This window comes from Panthera onca, chromosome C2 (assembly GCF_046562875.1).
Source record: "Panthera onca isolate mPanOnc1 chromosome C2, mPanOnc1 haplotype 2, whole genome shotgun sequence".
NCBI classification, from domain to species: domain Eukaryota; kingdom Metazoa; phylum Chordata; class Mammalia; order Carnivora; family Felidae; genus Panthera; species Panthera onca.
Window position 1 is genome coordinate 37,335,227 of NC_138347.1, and position 26,001 is coordinate 37,361,227.

At 37.0% G+C, this 26,001-nt stretch overlaps 1 long non-coding RNA gene across 1 annotated transcript; it reads left to right on the plus strand.

Moving 5' to 3' along the window:
- On the plus strand, positions 1-25,827 carry LOC132682778 (uncharacterized). The gene is made up of 4 exons (XR_009611858.2): positions 1-58; positions 16,893-17,058; positions 20,973-21,026; positions 25,695-25,827. It is a non-coding gene; the product is annotated as an uncharacterized LOC132682778 (long non-coding RNA).
- The last annotated feature ends 174 nt before the right edge of the window (positions 25,828-26,001 follow it).

Genomic DNA, 26,001 nt, shown 5'->3' on the forward strand with positions numbered 1-26,001 from the left:
GAAAACCAACAACAGCAACAGCAACAACTTGAAGCTGTATCGGTTTGTGGATACCAATGTAAGTATATTGATTATAAAATGAATAATCTAAATCAAAGTACATTTATTTGTCTCAACAAATTAGATCTCAACGTACATAACTAGGTTTATAAAATTGTCAAATTATTGTTGTGAGTCTTATAAGGATTGTCAGGTCATGAAAAAGTGACAACAAAAACTGAAGATGACCAAATGTACCAATTTTCACCAGGGGAATAAACTGTATTACACAAAACCCTGATTGGAAAACTTAATGCCCATTTTAGACAAGATTATGAGATGGGACAAGAAAATAAAAGGAGGTCAATTATTAAAAATCATTGCTATGTAGACAACAAAAGAAGTTCAATATGATCCAGCGCTTGAAGACTGTATTTGTTTTCTAATGCTAATGTAATAAATCACCACAAATTTGGTGGCTTACCAAAAATTGTGCCATGGAAAAAATTATTGATTGAATTGAACCATTAAGAGATGAACAACCAACCTTGAGATGAGAAAGGAGCATCTTTTCTGTTTTCAACTATTTGAAGATTTCATACAAATAATTAGATTTATTTTGCTTGGCACTTTTTAAAATTGTTTAAAAATATTAAAAATTGATAGATTAAATATACCAGGAGAAAGCTGTTTAGTTATATAATTTAGAGTATGTGTTGTCCAAGAAAGATCCCCATCTTTGAAAGTCTTTGGGCATATTTGGATGTTGGAGAGGAAGGTCAAGCAATGGAAAGGAAGTTGGAGCAATGCTTTCCATGTGCTTCAAATTATGTTTAGAGTAGTTGCAATTTCAAGTTTCTATGTATTTCCATGCTTATTTTCCTGAATCTTATAATAACAAGAAAGAACAAGAAAACATATTCTATATATTTGTTTAAAGAGATATCTTCCAATATTTTGTTATTAAAAGGAAAACATTTTATCTCTCTTTTAATTCAATTTATTGAAATTCAGATGAAGTAAAAAAAAAAGGGATTAGGACAGATCTTGTTTCAACATTTGCTATAAATGTAAATTTTGGGCAAATTGACAGTCAGGTACATGAGATCATCCAGGGAGAGTTTTTAGGGAAATAAAGAAAAAAGTTTGAAGAAATAAAGGAACTAACCCCCAAATTTAAAGAGTGAATTGAAGATAAGTTTTGGAGAAGAAAATAAGATATACAGAGAGAATTATCATTTCCATTAATTTGAACAAGAAGAGGATGCCAGTCACTTTAGTAAGAGCTTTGTCAGTGAAGCTGACAGAATAAAAATCAGATTGCAGGAAGTTGAGAGAAGAGAATGGAAGGCAGTAAAGAGGACAGGAATACTGGATATAAAGTACTCTTATCAGAAGATTCTGAATTAAGAAGGAAGTAAACATGGTTATCTTAAAGGAAGTTAAATTATAAGAACAGACGCTTTTAAGAAAAAAAAAATAAGCAGGTTTATGTGATGAAGGGGAAGAAGAAATGATAGGAAAAGGAAGAAAGGCAGATGTGTTGTCCTTCACATAAAGGAAGAGGACAGAATTCATTGTACAGATTGTAGAATTAGCTGCAGAGAAGGTAAAGAAAGTTTCTTCTACCGGAATATGAACAAAGGTGTAAGAATTACTTCATTTCACATGATCAGGCTGTTAAGATATTTTGCTAATGGGTACAATTTTCTATAATGTGAAAAGTTTATAATGTATGAAAATAGAGCCTTGAAATTTTAACTTTTTATCTTTCAAGAATAAAATGTAGAGGGTAACCAGAGAGGCACTTCTATATCATTTATTAAGAACTCATCATTAAATACCTAGCCACAATCATCTATTCTTCTCAAATATAAGCATCAGTGTGAAGATATCTATTTATAATAATTATACTCATGTAACCAATATGCTATTATGAGATTAGTTATATATGTTATTTTTCAAGACTAATTAAGAGGTATAGTTCAGACTCAATTTGTAATGTGGAATGCCTAGAATAGTAGAAAAAAGGGGTTCTAGGAAAAGTCTGCAGTTAGCAGGTGATTTCTTTAATTTTTCTTAAGTTGAAGAAAATATATTTTCCTTTAAAAGTTTTATCTTTCACTTCTGTATGCTGTCTTTAAAGTGATTTTTTTAAGTCTAGAAATTGGCCATTTAAAAATGTTTGTTCATTTATCCCTCACATGTCAGTGCTACTATTTGAAACTGGCTTATGTATATCAATAGGCTGACAACACTATAGAAATGACTTAAGAAAGAAGTTGTGATTTAATCCATTATTTTAAATATATTCATCTTCTAAATAACTATCATTTAATGTTTGCTTACATAAGGATGATTGTTTTTTATATATGCAAATGTCATTTTCATGAGCTTAATAAACATACAGTCAACAAAACTAAAATCTACAACTCTTCCAGAAACATTTCAGTTATCATCTATCATCTCTCTCTCTGTGTGTCTCTATCTATCTATGTATCATCTATCTATAAAGATTTCTAATATCATATGCTGCATGATGATTTAGGAGGGGAAGAAGAAAAATTTTTTGGAGGAAAACATGATTTCTATACCATAAACATGGTATAGATAAAATGTTAGTGATTCAGACCATTAGGGCTACTATAAGAAATTATCAAACTGCATAGCTTAGAAACAACAGAAATTTCTCATAGTTCTAGAGTCTGAAAGTCCAAGATCAAGGAGCCAGCAAATTTGGTGCCTGTTGAGGACCTGCTTCTTGGTTCACAGACTTCCAAGTTCTGGATGTGTCCTTCATTTAAGAAGGTTCTTGAAAACTCCCTGGGGTCTCTTTTGGAAGGGCACTTAAGGGCACCATCCACAGGAACTAATCACCTCCCATAGTCATTATACCTCCTAATACCACATTTGGGGGTAGTATTTCAACAAATGAATTTTGTGAGGACACATTCAGTATATAACCATTGATATATACAAGAACATAAATATATGAAAACAAATACCTATAGAACTTATCAATTTGAATCTTTAATATATTTTAGAATCAGTCAAAATGTCCAGATTTTTTAAAAAAGATTGTCTTAGTCAAGGAATATTGTGTGTAGAAATCTAACATTAAAATAACAAAACTTTATATCTTTTCTTGTATCCATTTTGAGGAAAGTTAAAAAAAACAGAAAAAACAAAAAACCAACAACGAGAAAAACCCCACACGCACACCTATACATTTTCATATGCTTTGTCTGAAAATCAAAGAGCACCACATGGCAGAAAGCCTAGAAGAGCATAGAAAAAAAAATATATATATATAACTTTCTTCATTCAGGACCTAGTATCTGGCATGTACTTGTGGGTGCTGACACTGAATAGTTATAAAATTTGAATTGTGTTTTATAGTAAAAAAAAATGTACTCTACAATTTCATAATGATTCAACTGCCAGTACCTCTCTCTAATTCTGCCACTTCCTGCTTTGGGCCTCATGCCCTTTTTCTGTCCTTGGTTTTCTATGCTATAAGGTAATTCCATAACCAGACAAATTACAATAGGTTCATTTGATTGCCTCATTGCTTTTTAGCATGAAGGCATAGTTGAGTAACTTTTACTGAATCTACTGTAAAGTAAATTGCATTGTAGTGGGACACCAATGCACATTACTGTTCATTGTAAGTCATAAAAACCTGTAGATTGTATAGAGGGCACCATTTCCAAACTCCTACCCAAATTAGGAATCTCCTCTACAATATTAAGAGTAGATGTTCATCTACCCTCTACCTGAATATTTTTACAAATATAAAATGTTAACTTTCAACATATTAAACTTTATGTATGGATAGCTCCAACTGTTAAAACACATTTCATTCCTTTAACCAAAACCTGAACTCAGCTCCTGGCCCTTCCCCTTTTGTTCTATTTCTGAGAACATATACTGACTTAATCTCTTCTCTTCAATATTATAGCTTTATAAATAATTGAAGACACTTCAGGATTCTTATAAATAGTCTGATGGGCTTTTCTGTTTGCCTTCTAAAGTCCTAGTTTATGGCTGTATTCCTGGAAGAGCACTTGTCCATCTTAGGAATTATCCCCAATTTTTCATTTTTAAAAATAAAGTAGTAATAAGAATTAGATAAAATAAATCAGAATTGGTTTAGTAGATCTTTAGTGATTCCTCTCATTACCTGGCATCATCTACTAGTGTATATGATATATGCTCAGTAAGAGTTATCAATTTAACATGTGATTAAATTTGAAAAATGAGCAAAGATAACTCATCATTCTTTTCCTGAGGGCACTTGCTGATAAAAAATATAGTGCTAAGGGATAAGATAATCTAGAAGCAACTAACTCATTCCAGCCTTGTGTAGTAGTAGGAAAATTATTCAACCACGATGTCCTTGTAAACCACCTGTGCCAGCCAACTCTGTCATGGCCTATGCTTGTGAGACGCAGGAAGTTGCCAAGCTACCTGTTAGTGCAGTCAGTAGGAAATGTGGGAAATTATACATCAGACATATGTGCAATATATGTGAGAGATGAAGTGAACAGTACCACCATAGAACAAGCAGAGAAAAATATGAATGATTTTGTAAAAGCAGTTTAATCAATTCCATGAGTGGTATAAATCTGCAACTGCTTATTTTATGTTTAATGCCATTTTTTTTTTAATTTGGATTTTAGGTGCCAGTGGTTCAAAAAAGTTAGGATGAAATCAAATAAAAATTAAGAACTAAATTTCTATTTCTCAGCAAAATTATAATAAATATAAAGGTTGCACAAAACCTGAAAAGAAGCAAAATGATATTTTACCATATGTAGTTGCAGAATATGCATTTTCATATCACTCTAACTTATGACTTCTTAGTAAATAATTTTTCTTCCAAATTAATTTTGTTTTTTTTGACTCCTAAGTTTTTTTTTTAAGTAAAAACAAAAAAAATCTCAATTATTGCTATAGCATCAGTTACAAGAGAAGCCATTCACAAACACTTAAATGGTGCCAGATTTATACTAATAGATGTATCAAGTAGAAAAACATGGAAGATTATTCAAGTAATAATTTAATGTTTTATCCAATAAATCAAATAAAAGTAAAGCTTTTGGAAGTTCACTGTACATGATTTTGAAATTTTGTAAATTCAGTTAAAAAGTTGTCCATTGAGTAAAATTAATTGTATTATGTAGTAATACTATCAGTAATAATATTAACACTAACAAATTTCAGTGACTCATAGAATTTTGATAAGAACAATTTTTTTTCTAAATTGCAAATTCTATTCAGCCAATGTGGTTGAAATTGGTCATGTGAATAAATAATTCATAATTGCATCCAAATGAGCAGTGATATTTTTGCAACTGAAACAAAATCTGTAATTGTCAAAGTATACATACAGAAATCACTGAAATACATAATTTTTTTGTGATGAAGTTGCTCAATCATCATCATCACCATCATCATCATCATTTCTTTAGTGCAGCAATATGCATTTTCACTTTGCCAGACATCAATTAAATTTTAGAAAGTTTTGAAATTGCTAAAGGGTATTTTGTAAATCAACTTCAGTAGACTGTAATTCTATTGAACCTTTCATAAGTGAGTCCTCTACATTTGATCACATTTGTTTCAAAACTGGCTGGAAATCTTCAAAGATGTCAATGAACAAGAAATAAAAAGAAGTCATCTGTTTTAGTTTTAGAAACTTTTAATTATTGAAAATAAAGCTTGTGGGGCACCTGGGTAGCTCAGTCTGTTGGGCTTCCGACTTTAGCTCAGGTCATGATCTCACGGCTCATGAGTTCCAGCCGGCATCAGGCTCTGTGCTGACAGCTCAGAGCCTGGAGCCCACTTCAGGTTCTCTGTCTCCCTCTCTCTCTGCTCCTCCCCTGCTCGTGCTGTCTCTCTCTTTCAAAATAAATAAACATAGAAAAAAGTTTAAAAACAAAAGAAAAGGAAAGGAAAGAAAAGAAAGCTTGTAAACAAGACCATGTTATAGAAATACACTGAAATTTATTGCTACAAAAAGTTATGGAGGAAACAAATTGAATGATTGATGGGAGTTTCCATATGGTACAAATTTTAATTCTGAAATTCTACAACTGTTCCTTGCAATACATTTTGAGAAAAATATTTTCATATCGTTCCTATTTATTTTTATTTTTTTAATCTTTATTTATTTTTGAGAGAGAGACAGTGTGTGAGCAGGGGAGGAGCAGAGAGAGAGGGAGAAGCAGAATCCGAAGCAGGCTCCAGGCTCTGAGCTGTCAGCACAGAGCCTGATGTGGGGCTTGAACTCACAAACTGTGAAATCATGACCTGAGCAGAAGTCGGACACTCAACCGACTAAGCCACCCAGGCACCCCTCATTCCTATTTTTTGATTAGATACATTTATATTATACAGTGAAACTGAATTCTACTGAGGTGGCCTAATTGCCACATCCAAATTTGGCAATACTTTAAAAATAAATATTAAAAAAATAGCTTTTTCAAAAAAAATTGTGTTGAAAATATTCCTATTTTTAAAAAGGCTCTCTGAATAAAGGTAAAAGACTGAAAATACTTGGGCTGAATTTTTATGTATTGATAGATGATTAAAAATTAGGATTAAGAATATTAGCACAATTATTAATTACCGCAATCCTGAGATTTCCAGGTAACTCAGAACTACATACTGTTTTCTCTATTATAAAAACACATAGAGACAAGTGACTAGAAGTGATAGAAATTTAAAATGTATTACAAATAAACTGCAGCTTTCCAGATCACAAGCAATTTATTAATTTTTTAAATTGGAAAACATTATACAGAAGTTATTATAAAATCATAAATCTTGGTATTCAATTATTCTTTTCACTTGCATACTTCAGGACTGTTTTGTAATTTTTTTCTGTGAGAATTTTTCAACTTTGCTGGTAAGGTTTATGCAGGTTGGTCTTGTTAAATTAATTTGCAATTTATAAAAAACTATAATAAACAATTACGTAGTCTCTGAAAGGATGTATTGATTTGACTAGAAGAAGTCAATTCCAGTGCTCTCCATGGTGTAAACCAACACTGCTGGTTAAAGTATATGACAAGTCACCTCCCTCTCTTCACTCCTGTTTCAATCTTTTTCCTTTCGGAGATATTGATCTCAAGAGCAGTCTCTTATAAACATCCTTCTTGCTAACCTATCCCAAGGAACCTAACTTTCAACAATAATGTCAACAAGTGTTATTGTGAGGATAATATTAACACTGTGCCTGTACTGTAGTAAGCACTGAATTCCAAATGACTTACCAAAGTGTCTATCTTCAGGATGATAACAGTTAAAAGCCAATAAATATGCTGAGAATGTCTTGTCAAAGCAGAAGTTCAAGGAGCTCATTCATTTAACACTACTTTGTTGAGCACGTATATAGTAACTAACTTTGCTTATGCTGTGAAGCCCTGAGGGGCATTGAGTACTGCAGCTCTGATTTAAGTCTCATATTCTACTGATTCAAGGGAGGTTAATTCATAATTATACTAATTATACTAAATATAGTAAAGAAAGGCAAGCTCCAATTACCTATTTATTTATCAATATATAATAAATTATTCCAAAAACTTAAATGTGTTAAAACAACATTGCTTATCATTTTATGCATCAGATATTGAGAGGGCTCCGCTTGCCTGGCATGACTAGGGCTGGATGATCCACTTCTGAGATGGCCTTCTCACTTACTTAATTGGTGTCTCTTGTGTGCATCAGCCTCCTTCTGTCTCCCCTTGATAAAGAGAATATTTTATCCTTTAAGATATTTCATCTTTCACACCCACACCAGCCTAGCCCATGTCTCCAATTTCTTGATGATTATTCTATGTCTCTTTGTTCCACATTCTGAGTTCTTGGTTCTCTCCTTCTTTTCCATAGGAAACAGACCATGATCATAATGAAATAAGCTTCTCAGTATGTTTCCTGTATAAACAAGTTTAAGGGCTCAAAGACTTATTTGTATTTTATATTATCTCTGTTCCTTTTTGTTGAAGCTGATATAATGTGTTTAAGACTTTGTGAGCCTGTAGTGTATCAGATTTTAATCCACTCCATTATATGGAATTCATATCCACATTTCAAGACAAGTTCTGTTCTGATTTGGCTCAAAAGTCAAGTTGGTATGCAATATTTCCCTTAAGATTCTTACAAGTGTTTTTATCTGGTTAAAAGGGTCAGTGTGGCATGCCCTTAAGATTCTTAGAGGCATGCTTTTGTGGCAGAGAGGGTCTGAGAAGATCTTGTAAGATTCTACGAAGTCTTAACAGGGATGGCCTTAAATCTTCTAGAGGTATCCTTAAATCTTCCAGAGGTATCAACACAGGATACTGAAGCCATTCTTTCATAAAAGTGACCCCAAAGCCTACTGTTTGTTCCATACTAAATTAGATTCTTTCTCTTTTTACCTTGATAATCTCTAGCAAAGAAGTAATGGAGATGAAAATTTTCTGAAACCAGCAAGTCCTGGGTCCTCTGCATATTTTTAAAAATTTTTGCTCAAAAACTGGGGCATCTGTGTGGGTCAGTCAGTTAAGTGTCCAACTCTTGATTTCAGCTCAAGTCATGATCTTCCAGTTTGTGGGATCAATCAAGTCCCAGGTCTGGCTCTGCACTGGCAGCATGGAGCCTGCTTGGGATTCTCTCATCTCCAATCTCTCTGCCCCTTAGCCCACACGCTCACACACACTCTCACTCTCAAAATAAATAAATATACTTTAAAAATTAAAATTCTTCTCAAAAACTGAATGGTTCCTTCTTTAGCTGATCTCTGTTCTCTATTTTATAAACAGGCATGTAGAAGAGACTATTGAAACTTTCTAGATACTACCTGGAAATTTTCCATGCCAGAACAAAGGTTTATTATTTACCCTTGCTATTTTCCACTTTATTACAGGTGACAGTGTTGCCAAAATCTATTCTACTACATTGTAAAATCCCCTTTCTCCCACTTCCAATAACATTTCCTCACTCATCTTCAGAATAATCACCAGAAGTCTCCTCAAAGCTCTACCAACTTCTGACTGACAATCTCAAAGCAATGAAACCTGTTTTAGGTTTTGTTATGGAATTAGATCTACTACCCAATTCTCTTATAGCTATCAATCTTGTTAAAATCAGCCCAATATTTAGTCACTTAATATAACTATTTCATTTTGTTCATAATTTTGTGGCTCAGGGGTTGGGTTTCTATTGTGGCTGAGACTGCAGGATCCACTTAGAACAGGATTTTTAAACTCTTATGTCTAGTGTCTTGATGTCTCTTTGCTTCTCTCTCCCTACACATGGTGTAATGCCCAAAGTTCTAAAACCTCCCACAAAAGACCACCAGAGTCGTAAGTCAAAGCCAAGCGGCAAGGGTGGTTTATTGCAGGTTCGAACCTGGTCCTCTGCGCACTCGTCGCCGGTGACGCAAGAGGCCACGAATAGGGTTGGTATAGCGTTTTTATAGACAGAGACAAATAGCACAGGGGAGGTTTTTACTTGTGGCGAGAGGAAGAAAGGGGGAAGGGGGTAGGTGAGGAATGTGCTAAGCAAGCAGGTTTACAGAAGCGAGAAATGCCGGTTAGTTTGTATACAATCACTTATTCCATTACATATCAGACTACATTTAGGAAGTTTTACAGCCCATTTTACAGTGGGTTACAATCAGGAAAGGTCTCACAATGCTCATAGTAAACAGCAAGCAAAACAAACTTCTCAGCAATTGTATTTCTTATCAAAGATCCATAATAAGTAGAAAAGAGAACCTAGCTTTAAACTAAGGCGGGGCTGTCATTTGGATTCAAAGCTGTTCCTTTCATTCCCCCCTTTTCCTTGTGCCTAAAGAGCCAATCTTGGATCTTCAGTTTTTTATTTGTAATGTCTCGAGCGGTTGGTACTGAGTTCGTAAGACCATTAATTGTACAGCATTGAACCTGTCTTGGATAAAATTAATAATTTTGTTTATGATGCAGAGGCCTAACGTGAGAGCGAGAAGTAAAATGGCCAGAGGCCCGAGTAAAGCGGAGAGCAGGATAGTATTATAGACTTTCTGGGTTTTTAAATTAGAAACCTCCCAAGTTAAAGTATAGGGTATGTGGGGGTTGCCTGCAATACTTATGAGTCCGTAGGAGGTGAACAGGAGCACGCTAATGAGTGTTCCTCCGATTATTGTGGGTCCAGAGCTGCTGCAACAGTCTTGGTATGGGACACCCAGGCCTTTGGTCTCAGCTGGTTTTCGGGGTCAGGTTTTCGACGCAGAGTCAATTTTAAAGGATGGGTCTTACTCTGGTCAACCGTCCAGGCGGTGTTGGCTTCCGGCACGAAGTCTTCTCGAACCGCAAAGGGATCAGTTGGTCGGGCGTGGGTGTAATGGATCCAGGTAGCAATCCTATCGACTTTGAGAGCAGTGGGTGTGGTTAGGATCACAATATAGGGTCCCTTCCACCGTGGTTGGAGGGTCTCTTGCTTGTGTTCCCTGCACGTATACCCAATCTCCGGGTCGGTAGTGATGCGGCTCAGGAGGGGGCCCGTTTTTATAAATGGCTCTCAATCTGGGCCAAACTTCCTGGTGGGTGTGCTGGAGTTCCCTCAGGGAAATAAGAAGTTTATGATCATTAAATTCAGTTAACACATTAGACTGTAGGTTGGGAATTATGGGGGGGGGGGCACTCCATACATGATTTTAAAGGGGGTTAATCCCAGTTTGTAAGGGGAGTTCTGCACCCTGAACAGAGCGTAGGGGAGTAAGACTACCCAATTAGCGCCAGTCTCCATGGTCAATTTAGTTAAGGTCTCTTTTAGAGTTTTATTTATTTTTTCTACCTGTCCTGAGCTTTGGGGTCTCTATGCACAATGTAGTTTCCAATCAGCCCCAATAAACTGTGCTATCCTTTGTATTACCTTTGAAATGAATGCTGGTCCGTTGTCTGATCCTATTAGGGTAGGGAATCCGTACCTGGGCATGATGTCTTCTAACATTTTCTTTGCTACTACCTGCGCAGTCTCATGCTTGGTGGGGAAGGCCTCTGTCCATCCTGAAAAGGTATCTATAAACACTAACAAATATTTATATCCATATTTTTCAGGCTTTACCTCGGTGAAGTCTACTTCCCAATAGGTTCCCGGCCTGGTTCCGCGGGTTCTGGAGCCAGGGTTTTTCCCGTGGTTGGTGGCGTTAGTTAATTGACAAGCTTTACAGCTAGTAACTATCTGCTCAATTTTTGTCCTGGAATCTTTAATGGTGATCCTAGCATGTCTTATTAACTCTTGCATTTTTCTTGTGCCCATATGAGTGGCTCGGTGCATCTTGGATAAGACTTTATTTCCCATTTCTTCTGGGTTGATTATGCTACAGTCTGCTGCTCTCCACCATCCGTTAAGGCACTGAGTTAAAGGTAATTTTTGGATCCAGTTTAGGTCTTCTTTACCCCAAGTAGGTTACCTCGGATCTGCAAATTTGGGCTTTCTTTGCTGAAGCCCGGTACCCCAGGGCACCAAGTGTCCGGAGGAGATTTTTGGTGTCTTGCAAGCAAGCTTCGGCAGTCTCAGCGGCGATTAAAAGATCGTCAACGTACTGCAAGAGAGTCACTTTGGGGTTTTGATTCCGGTACTCACCCAGATCCTCGTGAAGTGCCTCATCGAACAAGGTGGGTGAGTTTTTAAATCCTTGGGGGAGCCGGGTCCAGGTCAGTTGCCCATTTATGCCTCTCTCAGGATCGGACCACTCGAAGGCGAAGAGCTCTTGACTTTTGGGGGCCAGAGGCAGGCTGAAAAAAGCATCTTTTAAATCAAGGACAGTATACCATTGTCTTTCTGGGCTGAGGGCACTTAGGAGGGTATAGGGGTTGGGTACTGTTGGGTGTATGTCCATGACTCGGCGGTTAACTTCTCTCAGATCTTGTACCGGACGATAGTCCGCACTGTTAGGTTTTCGTACAGGCAGCAGGGGGGTGTTCCAGGCTGAATGGCAGGGACGCAAGATGCCTAAGTCTAGGAGGCGACGGATATGTGGCGTGATGCCATTTCTGGCCTCCATTGACATCGGGTATTGTCGGACCCGAACTGGATCTGCCCCCGGTTTCAGCTCTATGAATAGAGCTGGGCGATGTTTAGCCAACCCCATACCCCCGGTTTTAGCCCATGCCCCTGGAAACTGTTGGAGCCAGGGCTCTATGTTTTGACTTTGTGAGGGTGGCCCCTGGTGGAGTCGATATTCATCTTCTAATCTTAGAGTAAGTGTGGTAATGGGCTGGTTGTGAGGGCCAGTCACTTGGGGGCCCCCTGGCGTAAAATGAATTTGGGCCTCCATTTTAGTGAGTAAGTCTCTTCCTAATAAGGGGCATGGGCTGTCAGGGATGACTAGGAAGGAATGGGTGACCTTTTCATTTCCTAGATCCACAGTCCTCTGGGTGGTCTAGGGATATTTTTTTTATTCCGGTAGCCCCTTGGACCCAGGAAGATTTTTTAGAAATTTTTCCATGGGGCCTGATCAAGCCCGAATGTTGTGCTCCTGTGTCAGCTAGAAATTGAACTGGGTTCCCCTCCACTTGTAGCGTTACCCTAGGTTCGGGGAGGGGATCCGAACCCCGTCCCCCCTATTCTGCATCTTGAGTGAAGAGGGCGGGTGTGGTTTTTGGCTGCCACGGTTTTTGATCATGACGTGGCTTTAAGTTGCCTGTCCTCTGGAGTCTCTCTATTATTAAAGACACGCTGGGCAATGTGGACTAAGTCCTGAATCTGTTTTCCCTCCAGGTCCTCTAGTTTCTGGAGTTTTTTTTTTAATATCAGTGGCTGCCTGATTTACAAAGGCCATTACAACAGCAGCTTGATTTTCGGGGGCCTCGGGGTTCATGGGGGTATACTGTCTAAAGGTTTCCATTAATCTTTCTAAATAAGCGGCAGGGCTCTCTGTCTTACCTTGTATCACTGAATACACTTTTGCCAAATTAGTGGGCTTGCGTGCAGCAGCCCGGAGACCCGCCATTAGAGTCTGGCGATAAACGCGTAGCCGTCCCCTACCTTCTGCCGTGTTGTAGTCCCAGCCATCCTGTGGGGGTCGGGTCAAGGGAAAAGCTGCATTAATGAGATCAAGGTTAGCAGTGGGTTGGCCGTCATCTCCAGGAACCAGCTTTCTTGCTTCCAATTGAATTCTTTCTCGCTCCTCAGTGGTGAACAGGATTTGGAGGAGCTGCTGAGGTGGGTTGGTGGGTAAACATAACGCTGCCTAAGAGACTTATTAAATCTTTAGGGTTGTCAGAAAATCGGGCATTCTGGGTTTTCCAGTTATATAGGTCACTGGTAGAGAAGGGCCAGTATTGAAGTCGGGGGTTCCCCGTCTCATCGGGAGGCCCTTTTTCCCGTAAGGGTAAAGCTACGGTGGAGTCAGGAAGGCGGAGTCCTGGCTCATGTGGGGCCCGCCTACGGGTATGTCCGGCGGCCCTTGGACTTTGCCCCCACTAGGCTTAAGTTGTGTCCTCTAGCTTTTACGTCCCTGAAGTTGGCTAGAAGGAGGGAGAGAGGGGTGCTCTGCGTTTGGCCCATGTTATGATTCTGAGGAAGAGGAGAAGAGAAGGGGGCGGCACGGAGGGGGCCCTGAAGCGGCTGAAATCAGCGATGGAGTTCGCACAGGCGACCTCCGAGGGTGAGACCCCTGGCGACCTGGCTGGGCCCCGGGGGGAGGGGCGGGAGGGAAAGCCGCAGGCAGCTGAGGAAGGAGGAAAGAGGAACAAAGGATGGAATAATTAATTCTGATCAGCCGAAAAAACACTTAATTTCAATAAAACATCCGACGCACGAAAGAAAAACAAGAGCCAACAAGAATCTCTGACAGTGGTTTCAACTTTTTGGGGCCGTCTCGGCCAGCCCAACAGAAAGGGTTATGGCTAGGACGGCGGTTATTACAAGGGCCCAGGGGTGACAATACATTTAGACTGACATAGAAGCACTCGCGTACTCGCCCGTCCGCGTCCCTCGCGGGAACTTAGGTGCCTCTTAGCATGGGCGGGCAGGTATAAACCCCCTGCTTGGATCAAAATAAATTTTGACCGCCTTAAGCCGTATGAGGATCACCGCGGAAATCGGGTTAGAGCCCACTCGAATCCCGTAGCTTATGCCGTGGGACTACACATAGGGTAGGTCAGGCGCGTGCCCCTGACTCCCAACAATCATTCCAGTCGATTTAACAGACAGACACACAGACACACATCACATCAAAATACGGGTAACAATTGGCATGCCTAGATGGTTTTTTCTTTTAGACGCCTAGAGATATTTCTTAGCACTCTGGAAGTTCATAGAGAAAATGAAAGTATTTAGTTCGCAGGCGCGTTGGGCATAAGCAGCCCACAGAAAAGAATCCTGATGGGCCAAAAAGGCCCCCCGATGGACCAGGAAGGTCCCCAGATGGACCAAGAAGGTCCCCAGATGGGCCAAGAAGGCCCCCAGATGGGCCAAGAAGGCCCCCAGATGGACCAAGAAGGCCCCCAGATGGACCAAGAAGGTCCCCAGATGGGCCAAGAAGGCCCCCAGATGGACCAAGAAGGTCCCCAGATGGGCCAAGAAGGCCCCCAGATGGACCAAGAAGGTCCCCAGATGGACCAAGAAGGTCCCCAGATGGGCCAAGAAGGCCCCCAGATGGACCAAGAAGGTCCCCAGATGGACCAAGAAGGTCCCCAGATGGGCCAAGAAGGCCCCCAGATGGACCAAGAAGGTCCCCAGATGGGCCAAGAAGGCCCCCAGATGGACCAAGAAGGTCCCCAGATGGACCAAGAAGGTCCCCAGATGTCAGTGGACGTCTCCAACTGACCCCGGCCGGGTGCCCTATAGCGCGTCCGCCAGGGTCACACCAGCTTCCAGACAGAACCGGTTCTCCAGAGAAGAAACACAGATCAGAGAGAAAAGGAAGAACGTTAGAGCCGGCTTACTTACCGATCGGAATCAAATACGACCCGTTGACCAGAAGTCTGGTGGGCTCGGGGGAGATCTCGGTGGGACCTCCAAATGTAATGCCCAAAGTTCTAAAACCTCCCACAAAAGACCACCAGAGTCGTAAGTCAAAGCCAAGCGGCAAGGGTGGTTTATTGCAGGTTCGAACCTGGTCCTCTGCGCACTCGTCGCCGGTGACGCAAGAGGCCACGAATAGGGTTGGTATAGCGTTTTTATAGACAGAGACAAATAGCACAGGGGAGGTTTTTACTTGTGGCGAGAGGAAGAAAGGGGGAAGGGGGTAGGTGAGGAATGTGCTAAGCAAGCAGGTTTACAGAAGCGAGAAATGCCGGTTAGTTTGTATACAATCACTTATTCCATTACATATCAGACTACATTTAGGAAGTTTTACAGCCCATTTTACAGTGGGTTACAATCAGGAAAGGTCTCACAATGCTCATAGTAAACAGCAAGCAAAACAAACTTCTCAGCAATTGTATTTCTTATCAAAGATCCATAATAAGTAGAAAAGAGAACCTAGCTTTAAACTAAGGCGGGGCTGTCATTTGGATTCAAAGCTGTTCCTTTCAATGGTATCTCTTCCTCCAAAATGGCCTGAGTTATTCCAATTTTTACCATGCTGTCTGATGTCTCCCAGTACAAGTTTTCTAAGAAAAAGCATTCCAAGAGGTCCAGGCAAAAGCTGTGAAACTTCTTATGACTTAGCTATACTGTCATTTCTGTTGTATCTATTGGTCTAGCAACCTACAAAAGTCAGCCTATATTCAAAGATGGTGGAAAAAAAAAACCTCACCCTTTCAATTAAGAAATAGTATGCATTTACAGGAAAGGAGGTAACTATATTTTGGTCATGTAACAGAGAAGCTAACAAAAGTTGTTAGCACCATAAAACCTGAACAAAATTAAGTACTTAAACAAAAAACCTTAGTGTTTACTTTGCAATCACTTTATCTGAATAATATTAATAATCTGAATTAACTGAATCCACTTACATATGTGGTTAAAATAATTTATAATACAGAGAGACACGGGTAACATTTCCCAGTAAATCTTCAGACAATCACATTACAAAAGGTATCCCTTAGAAACTGCTTGCCCTAGTAAATTTTAACCCGCATTTACCTCTTGAAGTCAGGAGATAACTCCACTAAGAACAGATCCAACCTCTCTAAACCTTGAACTACTATACAGTTCTATAAAGACTCTGGCTACCAGACTAAAGGTCAATTCACTTAAGAAATCTAGATCTCAGGTGGATTGAGTTAAGAATAAAGCTCAGAAGCAACTTCTCTTACAAATGCAAAGAATTAATGACCACTGATTTCTTATTTGCCAAGTTTGATCTTCTCCTGGGAAAAGAATGGGACCCTGAACAAGTGCTAATGGGTCTGTGCCCTCAAGGCAAGATTGGCCTTTCGGTGGTTTGGAGTTTCACATACTAAGTTTCCTTAAGCACTTTAAAAATAAATCCACTCTGTGAATCTAAACATTTTCTCAAAAATGTGTAAGTCCATTACTTAACACTACAAAACTTGGTATAAAGACTCTACAAATTTTTAGACTTAGCCTGTTACAATGAGGACATAAATTGCTTCGTTAGTATTTCTATCCTAATGTCAGAGGCTTGTATGGCAGGAAAAAATCTCATTTGTTTCTAGAGGGCTGGCACAGAAACAAGAAACCAATAAAATTCACTCTCCTCAAAAATGTCTGCAGGTAATTTGGGAGGAACATCAGTAAAGAAACGATGACCTGAAATCCACAACACTGTGCGATATTACTAATGAAAATATTAATTTAAAATCTCCAAAGTAATCTGCTGTTTTACGTTTCAGTTTGCTGTTGGCAATGTTGCCCTCTTTTTGGGTTTGGTCTACACTTATAAAGTTCACTGTTCCATTGTTGCTACCTAATTATTTGCTTCCTTGCTCTGAGTTGCTACCTAATTATTTACTGTTTACTTTTCCTAGACTTCATTGGTATCATCATCATCATCATCCAATGAAATCCAGCTATGGATGTTGTTTAATTATTGGCATCAACAGTATTACTACCATTTTTAGCAGGTCATCTGTAAAGCCTGTTCTGTGCTAAATAATTTACATACATATTTTACATTAACAACAATTCTGTAAGGTAAGTATTACAAGGAAAGAAGAAAAAGAAACAACTAAAGTCATTAACTCAAGTATTTAAGAATGCTGAAATATGGGGAAAAGCTAAAAATGAGTATCTGCAGGAAGTAAGTAGCTGAAAGATTTTATAAGGCTGATTAAAAAGGGCCGCTCAAAGTTTAGTATTGTTCTGAGAATTGTTCACTGCTCAGATTCTTGAAAAATATGGGGAAAACAAGGTATGTTAATCATGAGACAAGACATAGGAACAGGAAAATGGGAACTTAATTTCATCCATTGGCTTCTTAATTTGCATTTAGTAATAAGGGATAAGGAGAAACATTCAGATGCTAAGATTCTTGAAGGATAGCTAAAATTTGGTATTTTGATTTTCTATGATGGTGGCCATCATCTCTGGAGTTAGTAGTTAGTAGTTACAAAGAAGCATTTAAGACTCTGAGCAGAATAAGATATGGGAATACTCTGCTGGTGGGGTTTTGGAGTGATGGGCGTTCAGAGCTGATGGCCAAGAAAGAATTAAGACATATTTGGTTCAAAAAAGGTGATTTTATTAAAGCACAGGTGATGAAGGACCATAAGGCAAGCTAAGGGTCAAGTAAAAGCTAGCACATTGCCTGACCCCCCCACTCCCAAAAATAGGGATATGTGTAATATTCTTCAGGCACTCCTGGTTTCTCAAGAACAAAGGAAAGGAAAGGAAACAAATGGTTAAGTGATAGAGATCACAGTCATGCAGGACATGAGACTCCATCAGTTTATACAATCTTAGTAAATTATGAGAAAAAAACAATCTTATCAAAAGCCTAATTTCTAGAAACCTATGGACTCCGTTTCATGGAGCCCTAATATCACCTTCCCCTCCATAGTGATGTGGGGAAAAAAAGCAAGAAGGAGATGGCAAGTAAAATTGAATTTCTTTATAACTGCAGCCCATTGGCAAATACTTGAGGCAAATATAGAGTATAACATTTCTCCAGAACTCCCAACTGGTCTATGTTAATGCCTTACTAGAGGGAAAACAGCTTTAACTTGACAACAGCCAGGTCTCAGGTATCTTTGAGTCCTCTTTAGCACACCAAAGTCCTTCTGGAGCCATGACTTTTGCCTTTACCTCCCCCAACTCCACAGTATATAATCAGTCACTTTTCACAATCCCAGTGCAGCCCTTTCTGCCCACAAATCCTGTTCCCGTGATTTAATAAAATCACCTTTTCACCAAAGACGTCTTCAAGAGTTCTTGTCAGTTGACTCTGGACCACCACCCCCTACCACCACCACTCCAAAATCTCATCTCAGGGACAGGACCCGTGAGCAGAAAGAACAGCACTGGGGTTGTGAGGAGTGACTGATTGTATACTATGACGTTGGGGGAGGCAAAGGGAAAAGAGAGGCCTCCAGAAGGACTTTCATGTGCTAAAGAAGACTCCTAAAATACCAGAGGCCTAGCTATTGTCAAGCTAAGGTTGTTTTTCCTTTAGTAAGGTTTAACAATAGGACAGTAGGGGGTTCCTGGAGAACTAGGCTCTGTATTTGCCTCAAGTATTTGTCAATGGGCTGCAGGTTAAAAAGAAATTTAATTTTACCTGTCATTTCCTTCTTGCCTTTGTTCCCCACATTACTGTGGAGGGAAGGGTGATGCTGGGGCTCCAGGAAACTGAGTCTATAGGTTTCTGGAGATCAGGCTATTGATAAGATTGCCTTTTTCTCATAATTTACTAAGACATATGTAAACTAATGGAGATTAATGTCCTTCATGACTGATCTCTCTTATCATTAAACCATTTGTTTTTCCTTTTCCTTTGTTCTGATGCAGCCAGGAGTACCTGAGGAGTATCACACATATCCCACCCCGAGGTGGGGTGTTTGTGGGGCATTGGTTGCCTTATGCTCCCTCATCATTGCTAAGCAACATAAGAAAGGATCATTAATAGACCGTGAGATGTCCCCTTAATATCCTACTTATCTTTCCTAGTCCTGATCAAGAAAGCAAATCCACTGGATTAAGACAGTTGTTTAAAAATGCATTTGCTAATGTTCAAATGATCTTTATGGATTGGTTCTTACTTAGGTCTCATCTTTACAATTTTGCCAGGGTTAAGTTTGGATGATAGAACAAATGCTAGAAATATTTTCAAAAATTTTAAGTGAAATTGCCCTATCTATGCTGATTTAAGATTTTAATCTGTTTGTTTCTATTATTTTGTTAGCCAGCAATAAAAGCATGGAAAAATAGGAATGCTCTGTAGAAGAATAACACACAATTAACACATAATGATTTAGTCAGTGATTACCCAGGAAATCATCAGATATAAACTGGGCAGATATTGACCATCTCTAGGGCCTCTGATGTAATAATAAAACATAATAAACAATTGCCACTAATTGCACTTGAGATATTACTAATATTTAGAAACAAAAATTAACTTAAAGACAGTTTTTGTACCAGATTGTATACTTGAATTTGAGTATGCTTATTTTATACTGAGAGGTATACAATTATTTAAACATATTTGTATTACTATATTTTACTTTCACATAATAAAATTATGAAGACTACATGTTTCTCATAGTCTGTTAGGTTTTTCATTCCTTATTTAGTTAGAAATTACTTAAAATTTGGAAAAGAACAATCAAACTTAACTATTTATATTGTTCTTCTTTTTAAAAGGCAAAGAAGCAAATCTTCTTATTACCTGGTGACTATTCCAGGAAACCCACAAAGAGTTTTATACATAAAGGACATCTTAATAGTTGTATCTATTATAGGGAAGGAAACTAATTTTTCCTCTACCTTGTCTGAGCTCTTAGCTGAGACTCTTATTAAAAAAAAAAAAAAGATTAACAGGAGAAAAACAACAGAAGTTTAATAACATGTATAGTACATGTATATATTAGGAGATAGCCAGGAAAAAGGAATAATTCAAAAATATACCTTTAAAATTTAGGATAGTATTTACTATCTTAACAGAGAAAGGAAAGCGGATGGATATAGGCCTCTTAGAAGAGAAGATATGGTTTTTAGGAAAATTGAATGGGCCCTTAGAGAAATAGATAGAAGATATGATAGTTTGTAACAGTATTTGTCTGAGGGTGGTGTTGACTTCTAGTCTCCTCTCCTGTGATAGCAGTCAATCTTCCCTGGTTGACAAACTCCAGGGAAGGGGATTATGACAATTCAGTTCCTTTTGGAGGATCTATCTTTAGGCAGATAAGAGGAATTCAAAGAAAGATTCTCCCTGCATTTGTTGTTTTCAGAGAGCTACAACTGAAAATAATATACCAAAGTGGCATATTGTGGGGTGGCATGTCCTGAACTCCTACAGTCATATTTTGAGGTGACATATTCTACTACCTTTCATACTCTTTTGAATTTGATCTTGAAAAGTAGGAAAGTAATATTCAAGAAAAAATGACTAGAATAAATAGTTATTGGAAAATATTGGGAACAATGATTATAAGGAACATAACTTTAAAAAGAATAACAGATTATTTTCTGGCAAGGAATAATTTTGTTTCACAGAAAGAAAGAAATTCTAGCCCTTCTTATATATAGTATTTTACATTAAAAAAAATTATAAACTTTTCCTTATGAATAAAGAGATTAATATTGAGTCAAATAAATCAAAATTTTAACACATTCATGGTTTTATATTAAGGTATATTAATCATACCTTCATAAATCATACTTTTAGGTTACATTATAAATGATTTTATCAACATATTAAGCCAATGCATATTTATATTACAATTCCTATATCAATTAACTGTAATGTCATCTTTGAAAAATATACAAACCATATCTATTATCTTGTATATATTCATGTCTTCCTGTAATTATTATGCTAAGCATAGTCCCAAACACTTTTTTATTAACACCTTTAACCAAAGTTATCAATTCTTGTTTCTTCCCTTCAGAGACAGAGAAAACTGGAAGATAGAAAATCACAAACTCCATAATTCTTTATTTTTGTAAGTGTATATTTTATATCAACTTCACAAATGTTAAAGTAAATAAGGAAAATAAACACATATATATATAGCATTATCAAAAGGCATTTGCACATTCTACAATGTATAAGAATAGGGTAAATAAAAAGTTTAGACACTGAGGTTTATAATTTTTTCTTAATTTGAAAATGTTCATATACTCAATCTAATATTAGTGTAAGGTATTAAAATTACTTAAAAATATGAAAATTATAATTGAAATAAACAGTTGGCTCTTATTATATATAATATTTTAAAAATGTGTATTCATTTATTTTGAGACAGAGAGAGAAAGAGAGCGAGCTTATGAGCACAAGCAGGAGAGGGCCAAACAGAGAAGAGAGATAATCAAAACAGGCTCCATGTTATCAGTGCACAGCCCAATGAGGAGCTCAAACTTGTGAACCATGAGATCATGACCTGAGCTGAAATCAAGAGTTAGACACTTAACTGACTAAGCCACCCAGGTGTGGTGCCCCTACCAGTAATGTTTTAAGAATTTATTCATGAGATTAACCTTTTAAAAAGACATCCATTTTCACAAGTTATTTGATTACAATTTTTTATATTCAAAATCATATATATTTGTGAAAATTAATGAAAGCTCATTTGACCCTCAGAAGTCAATGTAGAAAATTTATTAAAATTAAATAAGTTTTAATTTTAGTATTGCATATACTAGAATAGTGGCTAATGTTAAAAGTGGTTGATGTTAATTTTACATAAAATGTAGAAGGAGATGGATATTTGCATCAATATACCTAATAATGCTAATTTGTTTAAAGATTCAAAAATTGATCAGATACAGTACACATTATTAATATAATTCATAAGTATACATAAACTAAAGTGCAACTACTCCTTAGATCTTGTTTAGAAATACTCGTTTCAACAGAGCTTTTTCTGATCTAGTCACTAGCTAACAAAGCTATCACTCTATTACATGCTCAGTTGAAGATTTTTTTTAATATAGACTATTTTTTAAGCAAAAAATAACAGCAAAATAATTTGCTTTCCTTTTATTTTCTTTTAAAGTTTATTCATTTTGAAAGAGACAGCATGCAAACAGGGCAGACAGAAATGTAGAGAGAGGGAGAGAGAGAGAGGGAGAGAGAGACAGAGAAAGGCAGAGACAGGGAGAGAGAGAATCCCAAGCAGGCTCCACACTGTCAGTGTGAGTCTGATGTGGGGCTCAAACTCACAGACCATGAGATCATGACCTGAGCCAAAATCAAGAGTAGGACGCTTAACTGACTGAGCCACCGAGGCAACCCAATAATTTTCTTTCTTTATGAAACATTTGAATATGTATCCAGATATGTATATATTCTTAAGATTGCAACCATAATAACAAAAAATATGACTAATATGCAAAATAACCAAAGAGAAGGAAAAAACAGAAGAAGAACACATATGCACATACACACATAGAGGAAAATTAAGAAGAAGCTTATTTTAGACAAAAATTATTCTTACAAGTTAATTATCATCCCTCTGCAAGAAAGAATGATTACAGGTAGAAAGCCCATTTTGAAACCTGAACATACACACATACTGGCTCTCACAGAAGAGTTAATAGAGATTATTTAAGTAAAATAACCTTTCTCTCAAATGATCCCCTTTTTAGATAGATATGGCGATGCAACCTCCTTACCAGATTTGTAGCCTTTGTGTCTTGACACCTTTCAAATAAACAAAATTTTTACATCAAAATCTCTTCAAAATGGCTATTATAATTATGAATTCTCCAAGTGAAATGCCTTGAAGTGTTCAAATAATTGGGGGTATAGGCACCTATGCAAATAGTGCACCAGCTTGTTGTCAGCTTTCCAACTGACAGTTGTCTATTGCCTTCCAGTGGTGAGGAATGAAAAATACAAGTGAGCTCCCCCTAATCAAATCCTTGCATTCTTGCCTCACCTTAAAGGGTCCTAGCAGTGATAAAAACAAGTAGAGGAATCTCATCCAAAGATGATAATAGTGATGACATAAAGGTTTGAGCAGCACACTGACACAAAATGGTAAAATACCAGACAGGTGAAGAACTTACCACACTTTCCAGCCACAGAGGCCTATAATAAAGGAGAAATAGTTTTCTTGGCATGTCCTATCTTTATCAATATTTCCCAGGCATTAAATCTATGGGATGAGAAAAACTAAATCAAAATCAATTAGTTTAAGCCTTCATTAAAAACTTTTCAATGTGAGAACACTGCAAGATGGATATTGGGAAGGAACAATTAGCATACAGATTTATAAGTTGGGAAGGTCAGTCAAGATTTAGTTTTGTTCTCAGAATTATTCACTTAGAACTAATAAATGAATTCAGAAAAGTTTTAGTATACAAAATCAATATACAGAAATCTGTTGTATTTCTATATACTAATAATAAGCTATGAGAATATAAGAAAACAATTCCATTTACAATCATATCAAAAAAATATGTAGGAATAAATTTAACCAAGCAGATAAAAGATCTGTATTCTGAAACTGGAATACACTGATGAAAAAAACTGAAGATGACACAAACAAATGGAAAGATAAACTGTGCTCATGGATTAGAAGAATTCATATTGTTAAAATGTCTATTCTACTCAAAGCAATTTACAGATCCAATGCAATCTCTATCAATATAACAATGGCATTTGTTCTGTAGAACTAGACACAGTAATCCTAAAATCTGTATGGAACTACAAAAGACCTCAAATAGTCAGAGCAATCTTGAGGGAAAACAACAACAAAGCTGGCACTATCAATCTCCCAGATTTCAAACTGTACTACAAAGCTATAGTAATCAAAATAGTATGGTCCTGGTACAAAAACAGACACAGAGATCAGTAAAACAGAATAAAGAGCTCAGAAATAAGTCTATACTCCTATAGTCAATTAATCTATGACAAAGAAGGGAAGAATATGTATTGGGGAAAAGTCTGTCTATTTAATAAATGGTGTTGAAGAAACTGAATTTTAGCTACACACAAGAGAATGAAACTAGAACACTTTCTTATTTAAAAATAAATTGTATGGATGGAAGACTTAAATGGAAGACCTGAAACCATAAAACTAGAAGAAAACAGGAAGTAAGCTCTTTGATGTCCGTGTTGGCAATATTTTTTTTTTTTGTATCTGTGTCTTCAAGCTAAGACAACAAAAGCAAAAATAAACAAGTGGGACTATATCAAACTAAAAAGCTTTTGCATAATAAAGGAAACCATCAATAAAAGGAAAAGGTAATCTACTGAATGTAAGAAGGTATTTGCTAATGACATGCCCTATAAGGGGTTAACACCCCAAATATATTAAAAAAACTCAGACAACTCAATAAAAAAAAAAACACCTCATTAAAAATGGGCAGAGGACCTGAATAGATCTTTCTCCAAAGAAGACAGTACAGATGGCCAACAGACATATGAAAAGATGCTCAATATTACTAATCATCAGGGAAATGCAAATCAAAACCACAATGAGAAGAATGAAATAGAACCTCATACCTGTCAAGGTGCCTAGTATCCAAAAGACAAGAAATTACAAGTGTTGGCAAGGATGTAGAGAAAAGAGGATGCTTGTACACTGGTTGGTGGGAATGTAAATTGGTGTAACACTATGGAAAACAGTATGGATGTTCCTCAAAAAATTAAAAATAGAGCTACCATACAACCCAGCAATTCTAACTCTAGGTATTTATCTGAAGAAAACAAAAAATACAATTTGAAAAAACATATGCATCCCTGTTCATCAAAGTATTATTTATGATGAGCAAGATATGAAAACAATCTAAATGTCCATCAATAGATGAATGCATAAAGAAGATGTAGTTTATATAAACAATAGAATACTATTCAGCAGTAAGAAAGAATAAAATCTTGTCATTTGTAACAACATGGATGGACGTAATAAGTCCCTGGATGGATGAAATAAGTCAGACAGTGAAAGACAAATACTGTAGGTTCTTACATGTATGTGAAATCTATGAAACAAAACAAACAAATAACAACAACCAAAATAGAAATAGACTCATTGATACAGAGAACAAACTGATGGTTTCCAGAGGGGACAGTAGTGGTGAGGTGGACAAAATATATGAAGAGGAGTAAGAGGTACAATCTTCCAGTTATAAAATAAATAAGATATGGGGATGTAATGTGCAGCAAAGGGAATATAGTCAATAATATTGTAACAACTTTGTATGGTGACAGTAACTAGACTTATTGTGGTTACATAATAATGTATATAAATATTGAATCACTATGTTGTACACCTGAAGCTGATACAATACTGTATGTCAATTAATCTTCAATTAAAAATAAATCTCAGAAGGTGTGTGCAAACTGAGATTTTGTTAATCTTAGAACAGGATGCACAGACAGCAAGATTCAGTTTAGTAACCACTGGTTGGGCAATTTGAGTTTAGCAAGAATGTAAGGAGAAGAGTCTGTAAGTGAAGATCTTACTATGAGCATCAGTGGAAAATGTTCCATTGTTCATCATCATTTATGCTAGTATTTGTATTTTACAGATGAAGAATATAGGAACAGAATGGCTAAACAGCTCTTTCAAACTAAGTTATCAAGGTAGAGGCCAAACTCTTATGATAGAACTCCACCATAATTTAACTTGAATATAATAAGATTTGCTTGTTTTTCTTCCCAGACCCCATTACCAAACAGATGTGAAGTTCACCAAAGTTTATATCTTCTGTGAGCTGGTGTAGAAGATATGGCCTCTGATAATTTTGACATTCTCAAATGATTAAGATATTTTTTAAATGGTTTAACAAATGAAAACAAACAAATAAATCTCTCCATTTTTAACATAGTTAGTTGAAAGTGAACAATATTTTTGTACTAATCTTGAAATGATATAACACTGTATTTTGTGTGATTGAAATGTTTGAACTCCACTTAGTAGGTTATAGAATAATTTGTTTTCCGTCAGAAAAGGGTTTTAAAAAATCATT